Source organism: Paramisgurnus dabryanus, chromosome 5 (genome assembly GCF_030506205.2).
Source record: "Paramisgurnus dabryanus chromosome 5, PD_genome_1.1, whole genome shotgun sequence".
NCBI classification, from domain to species: domain Eukaryota; kingdom Metazoa; phylum Chordata; class Actinopteri; order Cypriniformes; family Cobitidae; genus Paramisgurnus; species Paramisgurnus dabryanus.
This window is the reverse complement of record NC_133341.1, coordinates 21,640,615-21,653,342: the sequence shown is the minus strand read 5'-3', so window position 1 is coordinate 21,653,342 and position 12,728 is coordinate 21,640,615. Positions and strand designations below refer to the sequence as shown.

The 12,728-nt window shown below is 35.5% G+C and overlaps 1 long non-coding RNA gene across 1 annotated transcript; it reads right to left on the bottom strand.

Moving 5' to 3' along the window:
* Nucleotides 1–758: 758 nt before the first annotated feature.
* On the bottom strand, nucleotides 759–12,445 carry LOC135732102 (uncharacterized). Its single transcript, XR_010526693.2, has 5 exons — nucleotides 12,309–12,445; nucleotides 4,944–5,015; nucleotides 2,617–2,699; nucleotides 1,888–2,042; nucleotides 759–824 (listed from the first exon to the last, which is right to left on the bottom strand). It is a non-coding gene; the product is annotated as an uncharacterized lncRNA (long non-coding RNA).
* Between the last annotated feature and the right edge of the window lie 283 nt (nucleotides 12,446–12,728).

Here is a 12,728-nt window from a genome sequence, read left to right as displayed (position 1 = left end):
TAATTTAAAAAGTGAGCTTTTCTCTTTGTGTCCAATGTCAATGGCAGACTTTCCAGAAGAGTAGTTTTAATTAAGCTTGAACTTAAAGGAATAGTCTACCCTTTTGCCAACTATGTTATTACCCCAACTTAGACAAATTAATACATACCAATTTTTTTTCAATGCGTGCACTGTACAGCGTGTTGTGAATGTGTTAGCATTTAGCCTAGCCCCATTCATTCCTATGGTACCAAACAGGGAAGCCACCAAACACTTCCGTGTTTTCCCTATTTAAAGACTGTTACATGAGGAGTTATACCAGTAAGTATGGTGCCACAAAATAAAAAAAATTTTGGTACCATAGGAATGAATGGGGCTAGACTAAATGCTAACACATTCACAACACGCTGTACAGTGCACACATTAAAAAAAAGATAGGTATGTATAATTCTTCTAGGTTGAGGTAATAACATAGTTTAATATGGCAAACGGGTAGACTATTTCTTTAAGCAATACCATTCAAAATGTATTACAATGAAAAGAAATACCATTTTCACACATGGCCTCTAAAATTTCTGGGCAACATCTGCTGTGTCTGTTGATTTGAAGATATTAAACTATCACACACAGATTTCATCTTTTGATTTGATTATTGTTTTAATAATGTGTACAGTGGTGAAATGTACAGTGTAATGACCACAATTACATATCTAGTAAACTATGCTTCTCAAGTTTAATGTTATATATTTATTTAAAGATAAAATAAAAACAACTCGGCATACCTTCTGCGTCCTTCGCCTCTGACATTCCTTCTGCTTTGTGAGTGGAGTTGCATTGTGCTGCATCTAATTAATGTATAGGGAAAAAAGAAACACTTAGAAGCATAACAAATAACTGGTCTTTTTTGCATCACACAGCAGTGTGAATGAAGAAATATAATTTTATAGATAAAATTCAACTGTTGCCAAGGGCCATTACAATCACTAGTCAAATTCAACTAAACAGCTATAGGATATTCTGGAGAGGTGCCTTTTTAGAAAATGTGTCCACTGTAATGAGGAAACTGCAAATGAGAAATAGTGTTACATCCCTTACAAACTGTCATAGACACATACAGAATCTATAACCTGAATCTGTTTCAATTGAATTACATTTAATTTTTAAAGTGCCAATTCATAACAAAGTTACCTCACAGCACTTTTCAAACAGAGTAGGTCTAGAGACCATACTGTACTCTTTATATTATTAGGCTACAAACTCTCAGAAAAAAAGGTACATGAAGATACAAAAGTTGACATTGGGGCAGTACCTTTTCAAAAAGTACACTTTTGTACCTAAAAAGGTATACATTGGTACCGCCAAGCTACATGCTGGTACCTCATAGTTACATATCTGTACCTAAATGGTACATTTCATGACCTTTTTAAAAGGTAGTGTACCAGTGACAAAGAGGTACAACTTTTATACCTTTTTTTCTGAGAGTGCAGTGGCAACTTCCTTTTAATATGCAGCAACCTCGAGCAGAACCATGGTTCAGAATGGAAAAGGGGACATGGAGAAATATAGTGGCCCACACACTAAAAATGGCTGGGTTCTTTTTTTTACGCATGTTGTGTAAATATTGGACGGAACACACCACTGGGTTAACATTGACCCAATGCTGGGTTGTTTTAACCCAATTGCTGGGTTATTATACCCCATGGTTGCATAACAACAATCCAGCATTTGTTCTATCCAATATTTACTCATTATGGGTGAACAATTAACCCAACCAGTGCTGCACTATACAAAGACTCACATGTAGGCCCGTATTATTGTTTAGTTAACTTATTTTTCCCACTTTGCATAGAGCCAAATGATCTGCCGAAACACAGCTAGAAAAACAAAACCACTGTTAATTTCACTTACTGATTTCAAATGAAATCTCCTCAGCAGCTAGCAAAATGGCCTCCAACTGGTTCCTTCCATAATAGGATGGCTTTTTGAGGCTGTTGGGCAGTCCTTCAACTTTAACTGTCATGCCTTGATTTACCAGGGGATCCTTCCAGTACCTCCGGCATCCTCTGAAAGACACGGGCAAACACATGCATGTACATGTTACACATTGTAACACAGTTGGACAATTGTGACTCTCCCATCCTGTTAATAGCCAGTGTACAGGTTGTAAACAGTCGGTAATGTGTCATAATCGTATGGTTGAGGGACACAAATAAGTTATTGATTTGATAATAATGCCATGGATTAGGGATGCTAAACAATTAATCGCGATTAATCGTTAGCAGAATAAAAGTTTATAGTGTGTAAACTGTGTATAATAAATATGTATATATATGAACACATTCATGTATAATTTTAAGAAGAAAAAAATGTATATATTAAGTATTTATATATAATATAAATTATACATAAATATACAAATGTATATACACATGTAAACATTTCTAAAACGTATACATGCATGTGTGTACATTTATTTGTACAAAGTTATTATACACAGTTCACACACATATATGATGTAAACAAAAACTTTTATTCTGCTAACGATTAGTCGCGATTAATCGTTAAGCATCCCTACCATGGATACATGAAGGTATATTAGGTTATCAAGACTTAAAAAGTGTTTGAACATATGCTTACTATATTTTTGGTTAAACAGATCTTGCACTTTTCTCAGCAGTACATTGACCTCAACTCTGGTTCTCGGTGTTGCGGCTGAGGAGCTGGGTACAGATTTAACAGCAGACAACAATCAAATTTATAAAACTATATTATGTATCCTGGCACTATTACGGACCTGAGTCCATTTCTGTGGATATACAGATATTTTATAGGGCTGAATTTATCTATCACTGAATCGATCGTTTAATCGAGTAATCGGATACAAATTTTGTGTGTGTTTTTAAACAACCAAAACAAATTATGCATAACGAAAATGACGTGGCTGTAAAATGTTCAAGCATTTGGCTTTTATTTCTAAAAAAAAAAACAGAGGTCTTGACATGTGGCTCCAAAAAATAAGCATATTTATTTAAATTTTTACCCATTTAGTGTTTATAAGTGCCAGTGCCAACAATTACAGTTTTTTTCAATTGCTAAACAACAGTGAGCACAACTGCAGCGACATGTGCAAAACTCTAACTACAGTCTGCACTACCAAAAGTCACCTGAGCACAACTTTTAACACATGGCTCAAAACAGCTCATTGCAGCCAAACACTAAACATAACCCTCACTGAGATAACACACACTGTCACTCACAACACACTGAGAGGAAAAACACTAACAGCAAACACCAATACACAAAATACAAACTTTATATCTTTACAGTTTCAACAATTTCAGTGATGTCACACAAAGTAATGTTTTCTTCAAATAATGATTTATTTATTGATTTATCACATGATTTATAATTTTTTTTTCAGAACATCATAATTCTTTAAGGTAAATGAAAATTAGCAGTTTGCTTCAGTAGTCCGCAGTAATTTACGGAATTACAGTAATGAGAAAATAAAGGTAGAAACTAAAAGTACATGAAAGGTAATATTTTATATATATAAAATATATATATGAAATTGCAATCAGCAGTGTTTCAAAAAGGCACAATGCTGAAATCAATTCTGTTTTGAATGTGTGGTTGACAGTTTTGACAGCAGTGTGTTAGCATTTGAACAAAGTGCTGTAAATCCACAGTGTTGTGCAGGTTGTGGGTAAAGTCATGGGATAAGTGTGTAAAGTTTTGAAAACTGTGTTCAAGCAATGAAAAACGAACTAGAGTTTGGTCCACATGAACTGCTGCTGTGCAGACTGTAGTTAGAGTTTTGCATATGCGACTCCAGTTGTGCCCACTGTCGTTTAGCAATCGAAAAAAACTGTAAGCAGTGCACTTTAATGTATTAATATGCACAACAGGTTTCATGCTATAATCTAGCCCTGACATCAAAGTAAATATTTGGTTTATGTACATTTCTACACCTGCAGCATTTACCATTAGGCTACTAACAAATAATATATAATTTCTGGGGTGAGCCTATTTGCTATGGTAACAACCTGAGTTTGTGCGCGCGCACACGTGCACCTGTGTTTGTGTGTGTGTGTGTGTGTGTGTGTGCGTGTGTGTGCGTGTGTGTGTGTGTGTGCGTGTGCGTGTGTGTGCACGCATGCTGTGCGTGAGGAAGAGTGACACCCCAGTCAGACGTTCAGTTGATTCATTGCAGTTTGGTTTCGGCAGAAATACATACAGAAATACAACGCTGCATTTGGTTTGCATCACTTGCATTGCGGTGTATTTAAGGTTAAGAATCCGTTCGAAAAATCAAAACATCACGTCCCGCTGTATACAGTGAATGCATGCTGAAATTATTGTTGCGTGGCTACATTAAAGTTTAAGCATATGTGACACATTGCGCGATAGGTCTGACTCGCGTGAGAGAGAGACGAGGGTGCATGCGTGTCTGTGTGTGAAGGGGTTCTTTTTTAAGCTATATTCTCTTGCAATTGAACGTGAATACGTTTACTACTTAAAAACATCAAAGCTAAACATCATATCTAGTCAAACCGCATAACGACATCGCTACAAATACAGTATGGGAGTAAAATCAGCGAAAGCTACGTTACCTTGTTTCATCGACGCTTGGTGAAACAGCAGTGGATGTTTTCGGTTCAGATGCTGAATGTAATGTAATGATAAGAATGTAATGATCTCAAACTTTAGACATTATCTCTCTGCCGTTTATGGACATATTTACTCTCCGCCATCGCGCCAACTAAATTCAAAATGTATCACGCGCTATGATGTGCTTCCTTAACATTGAACAACGGTCCGTGTGAATCAGATCTCGGCGCGTGTAGTGCGCATCATAGGAATTTAACGAGGCTTCAAGGCAGAATTTTTGCCTTGAGGAATTTTTTGAATCGAGTTAATCAAGTAACTCGATGAATCGTTTCAGCCCTAATATTTTATATTACCTTTGAAATGCAGCGCAAAGTTCACTGTGTCTGTTGAGTCCAGGAAATCGCTCGTTTGGTCTTCTTTTTCAGCTGAAAAAAAATTGGAAATAAACATGTTAAAATATGGCCACAAAATATGATCGCCGATTCATTTAATTTATACGTCTACTGCAGAGTCGCCATCTAATTTAACAGTTTATACGTTTAATGCAAGCAACCGCATGCACGTTGAACTCTTCTTCTTCTTTTCGTTTAATGGCTGCTCACTCCTTGGGAGTATTACTGCCACCTACTATATACCTTGCGCATATGTGTAATGGATCTGAATTGTGGGAATAACAATAATAATAAAATAAAAAATAAACCCCTTTTAACACCCCACAGGATCCGAGCCCAAGCTTCAGCTGATGTTGCGTGTTTCAGCTCCTCCAGCTTCCACAGTTGTTCAGAGCAACTTGCTTCTCCTTCTAGATCCCGTGATCTAGTCCTGTACGCTCTAAAAATATCAAACCCTCTCCCAATAAGTCCATGATACTCACTGGCCTATTCTTTATATTACTAAAGAGACCACTACGCTGTTCTTCATATTTACTACACTTAAAAAGCACATGTTCTAATGTTTCAACACCATCACATTCATCACACATACCATTCTCATGCTTCCCCATTAATGCACGTTGTGAACTGATCTGAACAACAGGGCTGCGTTCAGCACAACGTTGCACAACGTTTATTAAACTGAAACGGTGATGCATTGAACACCCTGTTGTGATGACGCAAGAGTTGCAACTACGGTAGCTGAGAGGCCATTCTTTGTGTTCTTTTTTAAATGTTTCTGAAGCCTGATAGAATCGTTATAAATGTGTGTTTAATAGACCAATTTAGAGTAGACGTCACAGTTACGTCACTGCAAGCTGCGCGCGCAATGCGGTTGCAGAAAAACAGTGGAAATGAATTAGACACGAGTGAAAAGAGCAAGATAACTCACTGGAAAATGTCATGTTGTGCTGTTAAGTGTCAGAATAAGAATGCCAAAAAAGATGGCTTTCATTTTTATAGAATACCATCGTCAAAGACATCATTTGAAGATAAACGTAGGTGTTTATGATTACAATAAGCCCTTAAACGAACAGAATGGAGCAAGGAAATCATCTGGAAATCTTTTAATAATTAGAATAGAAAATAAGTAGAGAAGATGTCCGGTGTTCTGTCGAAGTCTGTTCCCTCCATGTGTTTCTTATAGCGTTTTTATCATGTTACAATTATAATTTATTAAGGAAGAAATAACAAAAAACAGGAAAATTATGAAATATTTAATAAACGCTATTATATATAATACATGATAGTATTGCTTTTACATGTACTTTAGCGATTCAGACTGTAAAAATATTTGATTTAGCAAAAAAGAACAATACATATACATTACATACATGCATATCAGTAGCCAAGCCATTTACACTTTTGATCTATCTAAAAAAATAAACGTAATGTGATTAAAACGCTATAAGAAACATTGCACTAAAGGGAAACATAAAGGAATCAGACTTCGACAGAACACCGGATCCATAAAAATCACGGTTAAATGCTAAAACACTTCACAACCCTACTGCGGAGCAGTCACTTTCTGCAACCAGTTTGGCTCCGCCCACAAAAAACGTCATCTCTGTTTGCAAACACGAAATTGGTCTATACTGTTAAATACCCTCGATAGTACGGTCACTGACCTTGCCATCCAGAATGAAAGACAACATTTCAACTTGAACCCATTGAGCGAGCTGTCTCTAACTATCGCGTGGTTTTATACATCTTGCCGCTGATTGGGCTGACATTTCTGACACAACCACCAAACAAGAGAAAACGCTTCTAAAACCTGTTGCATTCCGCTGCACACCGTTTCAAGGAAACATGTCGTTCAACCCGGAAACCGTAGCAAAACGTTGCGCACCGGTGTGAGATTGAACGTGCCCCAGCTTTCAAATAGCACCGTGACGCCGTGACGTGCTACTATGACAACAACCAATCACGTTTAGTCACGTGTGTTGTTTGAAAATAAACACTAGCAATAGTATATATATTTTAAGCAAATCTTTGAAAAATTAGTTTATTATGCAATCGGAATGATATAATGTTGAAATGCTTGAGGAAATTTCAATGTTAACTTATTACAATTAATGAATCATGTTTTGAAAAAGTATGTTTTCTCCAAATATACTAAAACTTCACTAGAAGTACATTTGTGTTTAGCATATTTCTTAAAAGTGTAATTACGCATATATTTATTACCAGCATACTTCTAGTACACTTAATATAATACATTAAAAATATTCTTAAGTTTTGCATATTTCTTTAAAATGTAATAAAGCATATATTCATTACCAATGTACTTCTACACTTAATATAAATACATTAAAAATCTTCTTAAGTTTAGCATATTTCTGTAATTAAGTATACATTTATTACCAGTGTACTTCTAGTATACTTTTAAAAATATGTTTAAATGCAATTTAACATATTTTTAATACACTTCAAATGTTGGAAATACAAATGTATTATAAACATACTGTTTGGATTTTAAGTATATTTTTAATACATTAAATACTCCGTCTTTTTGACCTGGGACACCATAAAGGTAAACTGAATGTCTGACCATGTTGTCATACAAATTTAAGAATGATAATTCAAAAAATTTCGTTCCTGTGAGCTTTTTTTCCCCATAAAATGTGCACCTGGAGATTCCAAATAGACACATGATAACAAAATAAGAAAGAGCACTTCATACTACATGACTATCAATTCAAAACTTATCTGCCCACCAATGTCATGATCCTGCCAGTCTGTTATAGTTATTCCTAGTAGTTAATGGTCATGTGGCAGGATCGTGGCAGTACCCATGTTTTGTGTGTAACACATGGCCTTTTGTTTGGGTAGTGTGCTGCAGTGTCTTGTCTCTGCCCCTGCCCCCTTGTTTCCTGGTTAATTATTCATTATTGGTTAACTCCCCGCACCTGAACTTCCCTCGTTATCTTGTTTAGTTTCCCTATTTAATCTTCAATCTTCAAGCTCTGTGAGCAAATGTTAGCCATAGCCAGTAGCACGCACGCCTCTCAGATGTCAACAGACGCAAAATGAATCCCTGAAGTCGTTTCGTGATTGGTTACTACCCCCATCAATCAAAACTTTGCTAAATAGGCATTGGCTAACTTGATTTTGGCTTTATCCAGTCAAAAACTAAGGTGTGCAAAATACCAATGTATGGTTCCTGTACTTTTAACAGGGCTCCAGGCCAACCGCCGGTAAAAAAGAACGACGGTGAAGAACAGGGCTCCAGACTGCCACCAAATAGTGACATTTTGCCACCAAAATTTGAGAGTGTGCCACTGAATTTTACATCCAGTCGCACATGTGCGACCAGTAAATTTGACCTTTTTTTGTGATGTGACACTGAATTTAAAACCGCACATTGTACTTTCTGCATCTATCATCAAAGTATTTATTAGTTAGTGTATTACTTAGTAGAAATGTGAATATTTGATTAGCATGTTGGATTTACGGTATGTGCCCCTAAATTTTTTGGTTGCGCCCCTAAAATTTTCAGTTGGGGGCCACTGTGCTCCTAGTGAAAAAAGTTAGTCTTAACCTTAACTTTTAAGTTCTCAAATCTTATCTGATTGGACAAAACCAGGTTTATAAAGAGGATCCTGTACAGTGGGTGGCAGTATCAATAAAATGGAGATTTAAAATGTCAATAAGTATATCATGTATATGTTTTATACTAGAAAAAGGAAAATCTCAGGAAAATATGAATTGAAGTTATATGATAAAGTGTTAGTTCACGTTAATACATTTAAATATCTAGGAGTATGGTTTGATAGTAGATATAATTGGAAAAAGCATATAGATGAAATTGAGAAAAAGTGTAGGAAGACGTTAAATGCAATGAGGGCTATAGCTTGTAAAGAGTGGGGAGCAGAGAGAGTAGCATTGCTGTCATTATATCAAGCTTTAATTAGATCAGTGCTGGATTATGGTTGCATGGTTTATGGTGCGGCATCAAGGACGCTTTTAAATCGTCTGGACAAGATACAGTAGGGCACTCAGAATATGTTTAGGAGCTGTAAAGTCAACTCCTATTAATGCCCTGTTGGTTGAAGCAAAAGAAATACCATTAGAATTTAGAAGAATTAAATTATCTTTGATTTATTGGAAATACATTAAGAGTTTTATGGGAAATCATATTGTTACAAACGTTTTAAGTAATTGCTGGGAATATGTGAATAATAAAGGAAAAGGATTTGGTTGGGAAATAAACTCTGTTGCAGATAAATTCCAGATTGTGGAGATTGAAAGTAATTTGTCACCAGTATTGGGGTAGATTCCGGCCTGAATTTTTCCAATGTTTTAATAGATTTGGAAATACTAGAAGAAGTAAGAGATTGGGAGGAAGCAGGGATGGTGGCAGTTAATGTCAGAAAGCATCTACTACATCAAAAACATTATGAAAGTCTCCAAAATTTTAACTGATGGGTCAAAAGATCCTACCTCAGGAATGACAGGAATAGGAATATATATTCCGATGGTTAATGTTAAAATATCAAGAAGACTAACTGATAATCTATCAGTGTATTCTGTAGAGATGAGTGCTATCATCATAGGCTTATCATGGGTGGACGAAAGAAGTCCTGATAGAGTAGTGATGTGTTCTGATTCAGTATCCGCATTAAGTTCATTGGATTCACAGGAGTCAGTTAGAGTAGATTTAATTAATGAGATTTATATGCTTTTATATCAAGTTCAAAGGAAATTAAGTTGCTGATTAGTTAGCAAAAAAGGCGTTGGAAAGAGATTCAACTGATGTGAGTGTACCATTAGGTAAAGGAGAAGTTAAATCAATTATCAAGAAAAATATTAAAAGGAAATGGCAGGAAATATGGGATAATGACATGAAGGGTAGACATTTGTATAAAATTAGGAAATATGTAGAGACAAATAAGAGTATAAGGGGAAGAAATAGGAAGGAAGAGTTTATGTTAACAAGATTAAGGCTTGGTCATTCAGGATTAAATGCAACATTAGCTTTAGTAGGAGTGCATGAGAGTGGTTTATGTGAGTTTTGTAAGGAAAAAGAAACCGTAGAACATGTAATATGTCATTGTAGGAAATATAGTCAGGAGAGAATACAATTAATGGAGTATCTTAGTAATAATGGACAAAAGGATTTAGATTTGGGGTATAAAGAGTGGAATTTAATAGAGATATATAGTACAGGAATAAATTATAGGATTTAAAATTAAGATTACAATCTCATTATACACAAATTCAGGCTATACGTAGCTTGACAAATCAATACATATGTTTATATATTCAAACAGGGCTGGGCAGTCTGATTTGACAGGGTTCTGTGTATGGGCTGGAGGAGCTGGAGACGCAGCGTCAGCTTATACTATTCTGTTTTTTTTACGTATGAAATGAGGAAATGTATAATACGAAACAGTAGGTGGCGGTATGTGCTTAGTTCACCAGTCTGCCAGAAAACGAAAGAATAATTTTTTTTCAAACTTTGTTTAACAAAGACAGTTTGACAACCAAAAAGGCTTGGTAGAAAACAAATAATTTCCAACACAGCAGACAAGCATGGTACAAAAATGTTTACATAAAATAAAAGGACACATGACAAAAAAAATAAAATAAAAAAAATAGGGGTTTTCTGTAAGATTAAGGATTTCTACCAAATAACATAGTTTTATGGAAGATTTTTTCTTCATTAATTTTAATGAAGAGAAGTAATGACACAATTCCTTATGAAATATTAGAAACCTTGGAATTGTACTCTGGAATCTGCTTTTATGTAGGAAAAATTTCCCAAGAATAATAAGCGAATTAATTGCATTAAAAGTCATGTGTTTCATCTTTCACAAAAATACCAAATAATATATTTTCTTTATTTAACCTGTTAGCTAGCACTTCTATTTTTGAGCATTTTCTGAAAAACGACAACTCCAAACTAAAACATCTGCAGCTCTTAAACCCTATGGTCTATATTCATAATTCTGGTTTTGTTTGAAACTAGACACTTGACATATTGTTGCCTAATAGTCATAACAACTCAGAGTAGTAAAGAAACAGAGTAAAACAAGGTAAAATATACATTAAATTACTTCCGTTTTTCTTTAAATAACATTCACTTAGCAAAAAAGGTATGAAATGGTCAGGTAAGACACCTGGGGACACCATATAGGTAAACTGAATGTCTGACCATGCTGTGATTCAAATTTGAGAATGATACTCCAAAAAATGTTGTTTCTGTGAGCTTTTATTTCAAAAAAGTCCAGGCGTCCTTTCAGAAAAAGTGCACTTGGAAACTCCAAATATACACATGATAACAAAATGACATGATTATCAAAAGAAAATGAGTCAGGACTACATACTACATGATGTATATCAATTCAGAACTTCTCTGCCCACCAAAGCACATAGAAAAAACTATTTCAGAAAAAAACATTTGCACATTATAACAAAATATTTGTTATTTTGAATGTGGTCGCTCATGAATGCACTCCAGATTCCAGTCCTGTTACATCACATCACAACACACACACACAAAGCAAGAGAGGATTTTAGTTTGAGTCAAAAGTTAAGAGACATACAACTATTTGTATGAGAAACTATGATGTAATATATATATGAACATAATACACACACACACACACACACACACACACACACACACACACACACACACACACACACACACACACACACACACACACACACACACACACACACACACACACGTTCTGGTTTCCATGTTTTTTGGGGACATTCCATAGACGTAATGCATTTTATTCTGTACAAACTGTATATTCTATTCCCCTTACCTGCCCCATTCCCTAACCCCAACCATCACAGGAAACTGTCTGATACCTTAGATTTTCAAGAAACATAATTCTGTTTGATTTATTAGCTTGTTTCCTCATGGGGACATCAAAATGTCCCCACAAGGTCACAAAAATACTGGTATTCCTATCTTTGTGGGAACAATTGGTCCCCCCAACGTGATAATTACCCGGCCACACACACACACACACACACACACGAATATATTTATTTATAATTACAAATGTCTTATGTTTGCCAAATAACCTATATTTCTCAGCTGGTAATACTCATATTTTCCACCACATATCTCATTTTCTAGTTTTTAGTTTGTATATTCTGTGCATTGGATTCATATAGCTATAAATATGATGCATTTTATAACATGTCATAGAAAAATGAAACCATGTAAAACTCGTATCTTAGTCATCTCCAATGTTACTTTATAATCAAAACAGCTAACAAGAAATGTAACGTAAAATAAATTAATGAACAAAAGAATCCACTTACTTTATGCAAGCGAGCGCAGCTGAGCTCATAGTCCGGTCCATCTCTCGTCGACGACGCGGTTTGTTTACATCCAGTCTTGTATTTTTGGTCCGCGATCGTGCTCTTTATCAACTTCTCCAAAACACTCTCAACACAAAAAACGTGTTGCAATGTACGTTGAAGTTTTTGGGAATTGTCAGAAATGATCAGAACCATATGGCAAGATATGTGAGTACCCACAACCATTTTTATATGCATTCCGTCTGCATTTCATTTTAACCTTTCCACACCGGTGTATTGATTGCAAAAATAAGCTCAGAACATGAATTTGGAGTGTTTAAACTTTCAAATAATGCAAAGTTGATGATTGTTGATTGAATATTTGATGTTAAACAAAGTACAAAAACACGTAAAAACGCCCCCTAGGGCCCGCCGCCGGGC